This window comes from Vulpes lagopus, chromosome 2 (assembly GCF_018345385.1).
Source record: "Vulpes lagopus strain Blue_001 chromosome 2, ASM1834538v1, whole genome shotgun sequence".
In the NCBI taxonomy this organism is placed as follows: domain Eukaryota; kingdom Metazoa; phylum Chordata; class Mammalia; order Carnivora; family Canidae; genus Vulpes; species Vulpes lagopus.
Window position 1 is genome coordinate 134,230,285 of NC_054825.1, and position 9,417 is coordinate 134,239,701.

The 9,417-nt window shown below is 37.4% G+C and overlaps 1 pseudogene; it reads right to left on the reverse strand.

Annotated features, from left to right (window-relative positions):
• Window positions 1-7,797: 7,797 nt before the first annotated feature.
• On the reverse strand, window positions 7,798-8,419 carry LOC121478278 (annotated as a pseudogene).
• Between the last annotated feature and the right edge of the window lie 998 nt (window positions 8,420-9,417).

Sequence of the window (9,417 nt, forward strand, 5' to 3'; positions counted from 1 at the left end):
TTTAAATTGTAAGGAACCACCTTTAATTTATTTTCTCTTAGGACTGAGACTTAATCTTCTAGGAACAAAAGGGAAAAGCTGTTAAACTATCATATGCAAATATACTCTTTAGAAAAGAGGCCAGCTATTCTGCTACAACAGCCACATGGTAAAATTCAAAACTTGCAAAGTGTTCATTGCATCCAAAGCATATGCAAATGAATATTCCCGTGAGGTCAAGCCAATCCATTTTCTTCTCCCAAAAGTGTCCTCCGCAATAGGTCACTTAATTTTAGATGCTCAGTGTAATGTCTTGTTACTCACACACTATGTTGGACAAATGTACTACATGGAATATTCATTTCCAAGAAGCAAGTTGTTTCTTACACAGTCAACAAAACAGTAGCATTTGTGAGCTCTGTTGAGACAAAAATAATAATAATAGTAATAAATCAAATATATTCAGTAAAAGCTGCTGACTTTGGGGGGGCAGGATATCCTCTTGACCAGTAGGTTTACTCTTTCCTTTTTTTCTTTTTAAAAGTTTATTATTTATCTGTAGGTCTCTGGGTTTTTTTCTGATTGAAGAGGAGAGGAAAGAGCACTGTCAATTTCAAAACAGTCTGCTACTGACACATTAGAAGAGGATTTAATTATTCTGGCATAAAAAGCTAGGAAAGCAAAATAAATATATTTAACAGAGAGACACTCATCTACTCTAATTGCTTATGTGCTATAAGGCCTTTCAAATAATAAGCCCTTAAATAATAAATTAATATGGGAAAGAATAATGATACCCAGGTGCAAAGTCTTAATCTGAGAGCTGTGCCCGCATGCTCAATGGCATAATTGCCTCCATTACCACATTCTGGCCTAACCTAAGGGTTTTAGCCATGGAAACTGGATGGAAATGAAAGACAAACTATGTTCAAATCGGAGGATCACACAATAGAGACCAGGTATCTAAGTAGCTACTTGAAATGTAAAAGCGAGCTACAGTTTTATATGAGATATTTCATTTAAACATGTGCCACCCTTGGTCTAGGCCATAAAAGCACAGATTAAAATTCTCCATTAAGAACTTCAGTGTTCTTAGTCACAATCTTCATAGAAGGAACTTCTTTAATTTCCAAATAACACCCCAAGCTACTCCATCAGAACTAGATTCTGTTGTTTAAAAATATACTCCCCGAGATACCCAGGTGGCTCAGTGGTTGAGTGTTTGCGTTTGGCTCAAGGCGTGATCCCGGAGTCCCAGGATCGAGTCCCACATCAGGCTCCCTATATGGAGCCTGCTTCTCCCTCTGCCTGTATCTCTGCCTCTTTCTATGTGTCTTTCATGAATGAATAAATAAATAAAATCTTTAAAAAATAAATTAAAATAGACTCTTTTGTGCTGCTCTGAAGTTTCAACTGGGAGTTGCTCACTACAAGCTCCTGAATGTACACATTTATGTTTTTATTTTATTTCGTATATTCATATAGTAATTTACCTGATTGGCTAACATATGCTAGATAATGATATTTCTGGGGTTCGCATTTCTTAACTCCAAAAGAACACACTATTTGGAAAAAATAATTCAATCTAGTCCTAACATCTTCTGGATGTGTTCTCTTGATTTTTCTTTTCATTATCAAGATTAAAGAAGAGGGCATCCTACCAGTCCACGATTTGAAATCCAAAAGGTTTTGAAACTTGAAAGTGTTTCATTATTATTTACTTGACAGCAGAACTTGACTATTTCTACCTTGAACTGAAGAAATATTAATATATTTGATTATATGATACTGCCTGACTGCTCTGTGGATGTTACAAAATATATGATGTTGGTGTGTATACTGCATTACCTTTTTTAAAATCTGAAAAATTCCTAACTACAGTATAAAACTGACCTCAGAATGTGAGAAGAGAGATTGTAACCCTGCTCATATATATTAACTGAATTGCAGTTTGACTTACATAACACACATAATGACTGAAAAATGTGGGAACTCATGCATTACAAGCAAAGTTGCTGGAATTTCTGCAAGCATCTCTCCTGTGATGCATCCCATCTGACCTGCATCTCATAGCTTGGGATCTCTGGTATTACTGATAGATCATCTAGATTCAGTGTATCACTATATTATAACAAACAAGAGGTTAACATTCTTCTATTATTAAATGAGTAGATTTTTGAGGCACCTGGGTGGCACAGTGGTTGAGCATCTGCCTTTGGCTCAAGTCATGATCCTGGAGTCCTGGAATCTGAATCAAGTCTCATATCAGGTTTCCTCTGGGGAGCCTGCTTCTCCTTCTGCCTATGTCTCTGCATCTCTCTCCGTTTCTCTCATGAATAAATAAATAAAATCTTTAAAGAAAATAAATGGGTAGATTTTTAAAAATTTAAGCCCTCTATCAATTTGTTGAATATTTCTGATAGACGCCCAGATAAAGGTACAAAGGTATATTTGCACTGAACATAACTAAACACAAGAGATTCTAGACTGTTAACCTAGAATTTGAACCTAGAGTCAGAATTTTTTATTTTTACCTTAAATTCATCTGTTGGATTTTTTTTATCTTGAGCATGTATAAACTTTATAATTTAAAAAAATTACCTTTTTAAAATTTTAAATTTAAAAATGTTAATGCTGCTATGTTATTTCATCTTTTATTCTGTAGACACAGATATCATGGCCAGTCAACTAATAGGGAATATTTACAGATACGCCTCATTAATACCAACTCTTTCTTTTCCATTTCTCTCATCCTCACTGCATTTGAAGTTCCCCTTGTTTGAAACCTGTAAGATTTCCTTTGCAGTCCCTGCAGATCGTGTAACAGACCACTCTACAGCCAAAACAGAAGAAAAGTGTCCTTCCCACATCCCTCAAGTTCTGTCTGAGTATAAACAACACCAGGATGGAATGAACAAATGCTCATATAGAGCTGGAGACTTCTATCATTGATGGCCAAAACCAAGTCACAGCCCATTTCCAGAGCCAGTTCAAAATAAGTCAAAAGGAAATTTAACAACTACACGTATTCTTCTCTGTCCCTCTTTCACACTTCAGAGCATAACTTTGGCTGAGAATTATCTATATAAGGCATGCCAGTTTAATACAATGACACATGAACATATGAGAAAAGTTCTCCTTCCTAGCTTCAGATCCAAAAGTAAAATCACAAAGATTTTCTCTGCATGGATTTGTCAGTCTAGACTGGAGAGTATGGGCTCATGTTCTATGGAGACAAGAGCAATCTTAGTGTTTTCCACAGAAATGTAGAGCAAATATAGTGAAACTTTAGTACATTTTTCTATCTCTTTATGTATTAAAATATAATATTTAAGGTGATAGGTGTTAAACCCAGATTCTTTGGGTGAAATTCCACCTTAATAATAGACACCTACTACTTAATGGATGTCAGAAATGAGGTCATTTTTAGACCATGCCTCTGCAAAGAACCAACCTGTAAATCACCCCTAGAAGGTCATAAGGAACTCCATCTCTTTCTCAATATTATCTCAACTGATACAATTTTTCACAGATTTTTCATTTGTTCAATCTAATTTTTAAGTGAGTTTTTCTGTAATGACTACTGTGGGACAAGATGCCACTATATATAGATGACTGAAACAAGGTTCTTGTCAAGAGGATTGAAATTTAAAGTTATGTTATAAATCCCATGTAGCTACAGTTATGTACATACACAAACTAAAGAAAATCTGTATGTCTGCACTGAAACATCAAGTTTAAAAATGCCCACACCGTGACACAATGTCGCTACTTGGAAGTTTCAGGCTGGCAGTTTTTGTATTTTATATTAGCCCTTCACCCCTCATTTATTTATTCCTGGATTCATTTAATTTACCTGTTGTGCTCCCTTATAGAGTGAAAGCTCCTTGAAAGACAAGAGGTGTGAGGTTATGAGAACACAATCCACCTCGTGACCAAGAGCAGAAATGTCAATAATGGAGGAGCTGAACTCAACCATCTTTGTTCTCTTTACCCTACCCAGTCTTCTCCATCTCTGTGATGAACACCACCATTCATCCATCTGTGCATGCCAGGGTCACACCACTTAATCTCTGGTGTGTTCCTTCTTCTGCCACTCTCCCTAGTCCTTCATGGATTTTATTTCTTAAACATTCTTCAACAATAACCATTGTTCTCTTTCTCCACTTCTCAATCTAAGCTATCATCCTTGGAATGAGAGTCTCCTAAGAGAATTCTCCAAATTCATTTTCCAACCCTTTCTCATCAATGCAAATAAGTTGTTTTTAAAAATAATTATAAAAGTAATACATGGTCAAGAGGAGAACTTCAATATTCCAAACATGCTGAGCTCACAAATCTCAGACCCACATCACACCATCCAGAAGTAACTACAGCTTACGATTTCTCATAGGCCATTCTAGAAAATCTTAGTGTGCATACAAGCATTTTTAATGTTGGCTGAGGACTCTGGTACCCTAGAAAAGGAAGAGATTCACATCCAAGGAAACACCAAGCAATTAAAAAGTAATTCTAATCTTATTTTCATCTTTAGATGAATTTGGAAAACTATCAAATATTCGACAACTATACAGTACTGTTTACTTTTGGAGGGGTCCACCTGTTCATTCAGGATTAATATCTAGAAGTGGGGGCAGCCCGGGTGGCTCAGTGGTTTAGCACCGCCTTCAGCCCAGGGCATGATCCTGGAGACCCGGGATCGAGTCCCGTGTCAGGCTCCCTGCATGGAGCTTGCTTTTCCCTCTGCCTGTGTCTCTTCCTCTCTGTCTCTCTCTCTGTGTCTCTCATGAATAAAAAAATAAATAAAATCTTAAAAAATATATCTAGAAGTGGAAGCTCTGGGCCCAAATCCAGATTATTTTGAATTTTAATTGATATTACTAATTTAACCTCTAAAAAGGTTGTATTAATTTACAAGGCAAAAAAAAAAAAAAAAAAAAGAGCAATTTCTTTGGATACCTAACAATCCACATCTTTGTTAATATGACAGGTAAAATGTGTTTTAATTTTCATTTTTTAATTCAATAGAGTTTAATTTAGTTTCCATCTTCATAATTTTGGTTTCTAGCATTATCCATTTTCAATTCATTATCTTTTTAACTTTTAATTTTAAGCATATTCTTATTATTAGATTACTTTTTTTTTATAAAAAAGAGCCTATTCTTCTATCATCGTAACATCCCATAGAACCTCACTGAAGATTGGAAACCAAGTTTTTAGAGGTCTCAGACCTTCTCTCTTAATCTTCAAAAAGGTAGTGTCCTACTTACCTCTTTACTATCCTTATGGAATATGCCAGATTTTTTAACTTACCGAGATTCCCTGTCTGAGTAAACAGAACTTTTTTCAGAAGTTTGATATGCATAGAAAATTCAAAGTCTCTATTTTGATCTAATTATTATTATTATTTTTTTAATTCATGAGAGACAGAGAGAGGCAGAGGCAAAGGCAGAGGGAGAAGCAGGTTGCCTGCGGGGAGCCAGACCCTGGGACTCTGGGATCACAACCTGAGCTGACGTGACTTGACATTCAACCAATTGAGCCACCCAGGTGCCCCAATCTAATTTCCTTTTAATATCTGAATGCTAGGGACTCCTGGGTGGCTTAGCAGTTGGGTGGCTGCCTTCCGCTCAGGTCATGATTCTGGGATCTGGGATTGAGTCCTGCATCAGGCTCCTGTGAAGAGCCTACTTCTCCCTCTGCCTATGTCTCTGCCTCTCTCTCTCTCTCTCTCTCTCTCTCTCTCTCTCTGTGTGTGTGTGTGTGTGTGTGTGTCTCATGATTAGATAAATAAATCTTTTGAAAAAATCTGAATTATAGTTCATTTGCTTAATATTCCATTTCAGACCATTGGACAAATATATCTAGTCCCATTTTTGTAAGTCCAGGTTTCAACTTATGCTAGCAGGGGATTATCACTTTGGTTCTTGGTAGATATGCTACCCTAGGCAGGTTCTGGTCCTGATGGGAAACATATAGGTATAGCATGAAATGTTTCACAAATGGTATCTGATATGGTTGACTTAAGATTAAACTTAACTATAGCCTAATTAAGATTAATAAAACCTCCCCTATGAAAATATCATGGACTTTCTCCAGATAGTTGGAACAAATCATCTTAAGATTTGTGTGGGATCAGAAAAGACCCCGAATAGCCAGGGGAATATTAAAAAAGAAAACCAGAGTTGGGGGCATCACAATGCCAGATTTCAGATTGTACTACAAAGCTGTGGTCATCAAGACAGTGTGGTACTGGCACAAAAACAGACACATAGATCAATGGAACAGAATAAAGAACCCAGAAGTGGACCCTCAACTCTATGGTCAACTAATATTCAACAAAGCAGGAAAAACTATCCACTGGAAAAAAGGCAGTCTCTTCAATAAATGGTGTTGGGAAAATTGGACATCCACGTGCAGAAGAATGAAACTAGACCATTCTCTTACACCAGACACAAAGATAAACCCAAAATGGATGAAAGATCTAAATGTGAGACAAGATTCCATCAAAATCCTAGAGGAGAACACAGGCAACACCCTTTTTGAACTTGGCCACAGCAACTTCTTGCAAGATACATCCATAAAGGCATGGGAAACAAAAGCAAAAATGAATTTTGGGACTTAATCAAGATAAAAAGCTTCTGCACAGCATAAGAAACAGTCAAAACTAAAAGACAACCTACAGAATGGGAGAAGATATTTTCAAATGACCTATCAGATAAAGGTCTAGTAGCCAAGATCTATAAAGAACTTATTAAACTCAACAGCAAAGAAACAAACAATCCAAGCATAAAATGAACAAAAGACATGAACAAAAATCTCACAGAGGAAGACATAGACATGGCCAACAAGCACATGAGAAAATGCTCCACATCACTGGCCATCAGGGAAATACAAATCAAAACCACAATGAGATACCACCTCACACCAGTGAGAATGGTAAAAATTAACAAGACAGGAAACAACAAGTGTTGGAGAGGATGTGGAGAAAGGCGAACCCTCTTGCACTGTTGGTGGGAATGTGAACTGGTGCAGCCACTCTGGAAAACCGGTGGAGGTTCCTCAAAGAGTTAAAAATAGATCTGCCCTATGACCCAGCAATTGCACTGCTGGGGATTTACTCCAAAGATACAGATGCAATGAAACGCCAGGACACCTGCACCCCGATGTTTATAGCAGCAATGTCCACAATAGCCCAACTGTGGAAGGAGCCTCGGTGTCCATCGAAAGATGAGTGGATAAAGAAGATGTGGTTTATGTATTCAATGGAATATTCCTCAGCCATTAGAAATGACGAATACCCACCATTTGCTTCGACATGGATGGAACTGGAGGGTATTATGCTGAGTGAAATAAGTCAAACGGAGAAAGACAAACATTATATGGTCTCATTCAATTGGGGAATATACAAAATAGTGAAAGGGAATAAAGGAGAAAGGAGAGAAAATGAGTGAAAATATCAGTGAGGATGACAGAACATGAGAGACACCTAACTCTGGGAAAGAAACAAGGGGTAGTGGAAAGGGAGGTGGGTGGGGGGTTGGGGTGACTGGGTGACAGGCACTGAGGGGGGCACTTGGCGGGATGAGCACTGGGTGTTATGCTATATGTTGGCAAATTGAACTCCAATAAAAATAAATAGATAAACAAATGTTTGCTTATTTTTAAAAAAGATTAATAAAACCTCATTGCTTAGAAATAATTATCCTTTGACCTAACATCAACAAAAGTCTATTTTTCTAATACTAAAATATACAATTGTTTGGAAAGGAGTGGGAGCAACTGACTTGAAATAAATTAGAAAATATCTTCACTTCATTAATTGTTCTTCTCATATACTTCAAATTTGTACTTACTGCCTTTTTCCTCCTGCATATCAGAAAGGACACCTGAGTATTCTGGCAGAAGTTTATATTTCTCCAAATCAATTTCTGACAAATAAAAATGTGTCACTTTCAAACTCCTCTGTAATCCTTCTCGCAGATAGCCTAAGATGGCCTGGCTTGTTCATGGGTCCTTTATAAACATAACTACTACCCACTATCCAAGCTATGTCCATTTTATTTTCTAATTCTACTTGCTCAATAAGTTTTAAGGCATCATCCAGACTTTTGGCAAGAAAATGAGTTCCTTGTGGAGGTTCCTTGAGGTCTCCGCTGAGAACTAAATTAATTCTGTCCTTTAAAGGTTGGTGGTTCTTGGGAATAGAGAACCATGTCTTCCTACCCATAATCACCAAATTCTGTTTCCTTTTACTGAGGAGGTTGTGGTCAATTCTTTGGAAAAACTTGAATTTATTCCTGAGTAGGGGCCAGGGCATGTCCCTGTTCTTGCTGATGCCCATGTTCTGGAACACAGTGGCTGTGCCTTTGAGCATAGGAACCATGACAAGCAGCTGTAAACACTTCCCAGTTTGCTCACCACGCCGGGATTCCTCCATCCCACCCACCATCAGGCATGGCTCAAAATTCAACACTACTGTTTAAAATTCCCCTGCCTCTCCATTGTCATTGTCTTATATCCCCACAGATATAAGTGTCCAGAGCCTCCCCCTCTCAAAATTTTAACTCTGAATTTTCTTGCCCCATTCATTCTTTAAATCTCAGGCACAACATTCTAGGATGGCAAGTGTGACCCCCAGAACAGGTCAGGTCCACCCCTAAGCATTCTGAACTCCTTTGCATTCATTCATAGGGTGCAGAGCTCCCTTTCATAATGCATTGTCATCAAGTAACTAATTCTGTAATTACTAGCTGGTTGATGTCGTGAGATTCCACAACGGCAGGGATAATCTCTCTTAGTCACCTCTGCTTCACCAGTACTTAGCACAGCACCAAGAAAGTAGGAAGTCTCAAAATGTGTTAAATGAGTGAATGAATGAATGAATGGTCAAGATAATCATTGACCATTGGTAAATACATGTTAAACAATACACACCAAAATTATAACATTGTTTCTATAAGAAAGGGAAAGTCTACCTTTTCAAATACTGACTTACACCTTCACTTACAAAAAGTAAATTGTTTGCAAGCTGACTATATTTCATTTCAATGCCAGAAAATAGATGCCAGGTAAGTGAAACAGGTTTAAAAAAAATTTCTTGTTCTTTGTACAATGAAATCAATACCAGGATGAAATGTCCTCTAAGATGATAGAGTTCTTTGAGAGAGAGCCAGAATTGGAAGGTGGGGCTCTAGTGGCAGAGGGATTAGGAGAAGGGAATCAGGAAATCCTATTGTTTCAGTGGAAAACATCCAACCAACACTCAATTTCTTTCTAAGAGTCAATCACTCTAAAGCTTGTGTCTTAATGCACACTTATATAGATGACACAAGGGTAGATGGTAAATAAGGCAGTTAAACATACACAGTCCAATCTCTCTGGACATAATACTTAATGAAATACAAGATCACGAACATATACAACCATGTTTAAATA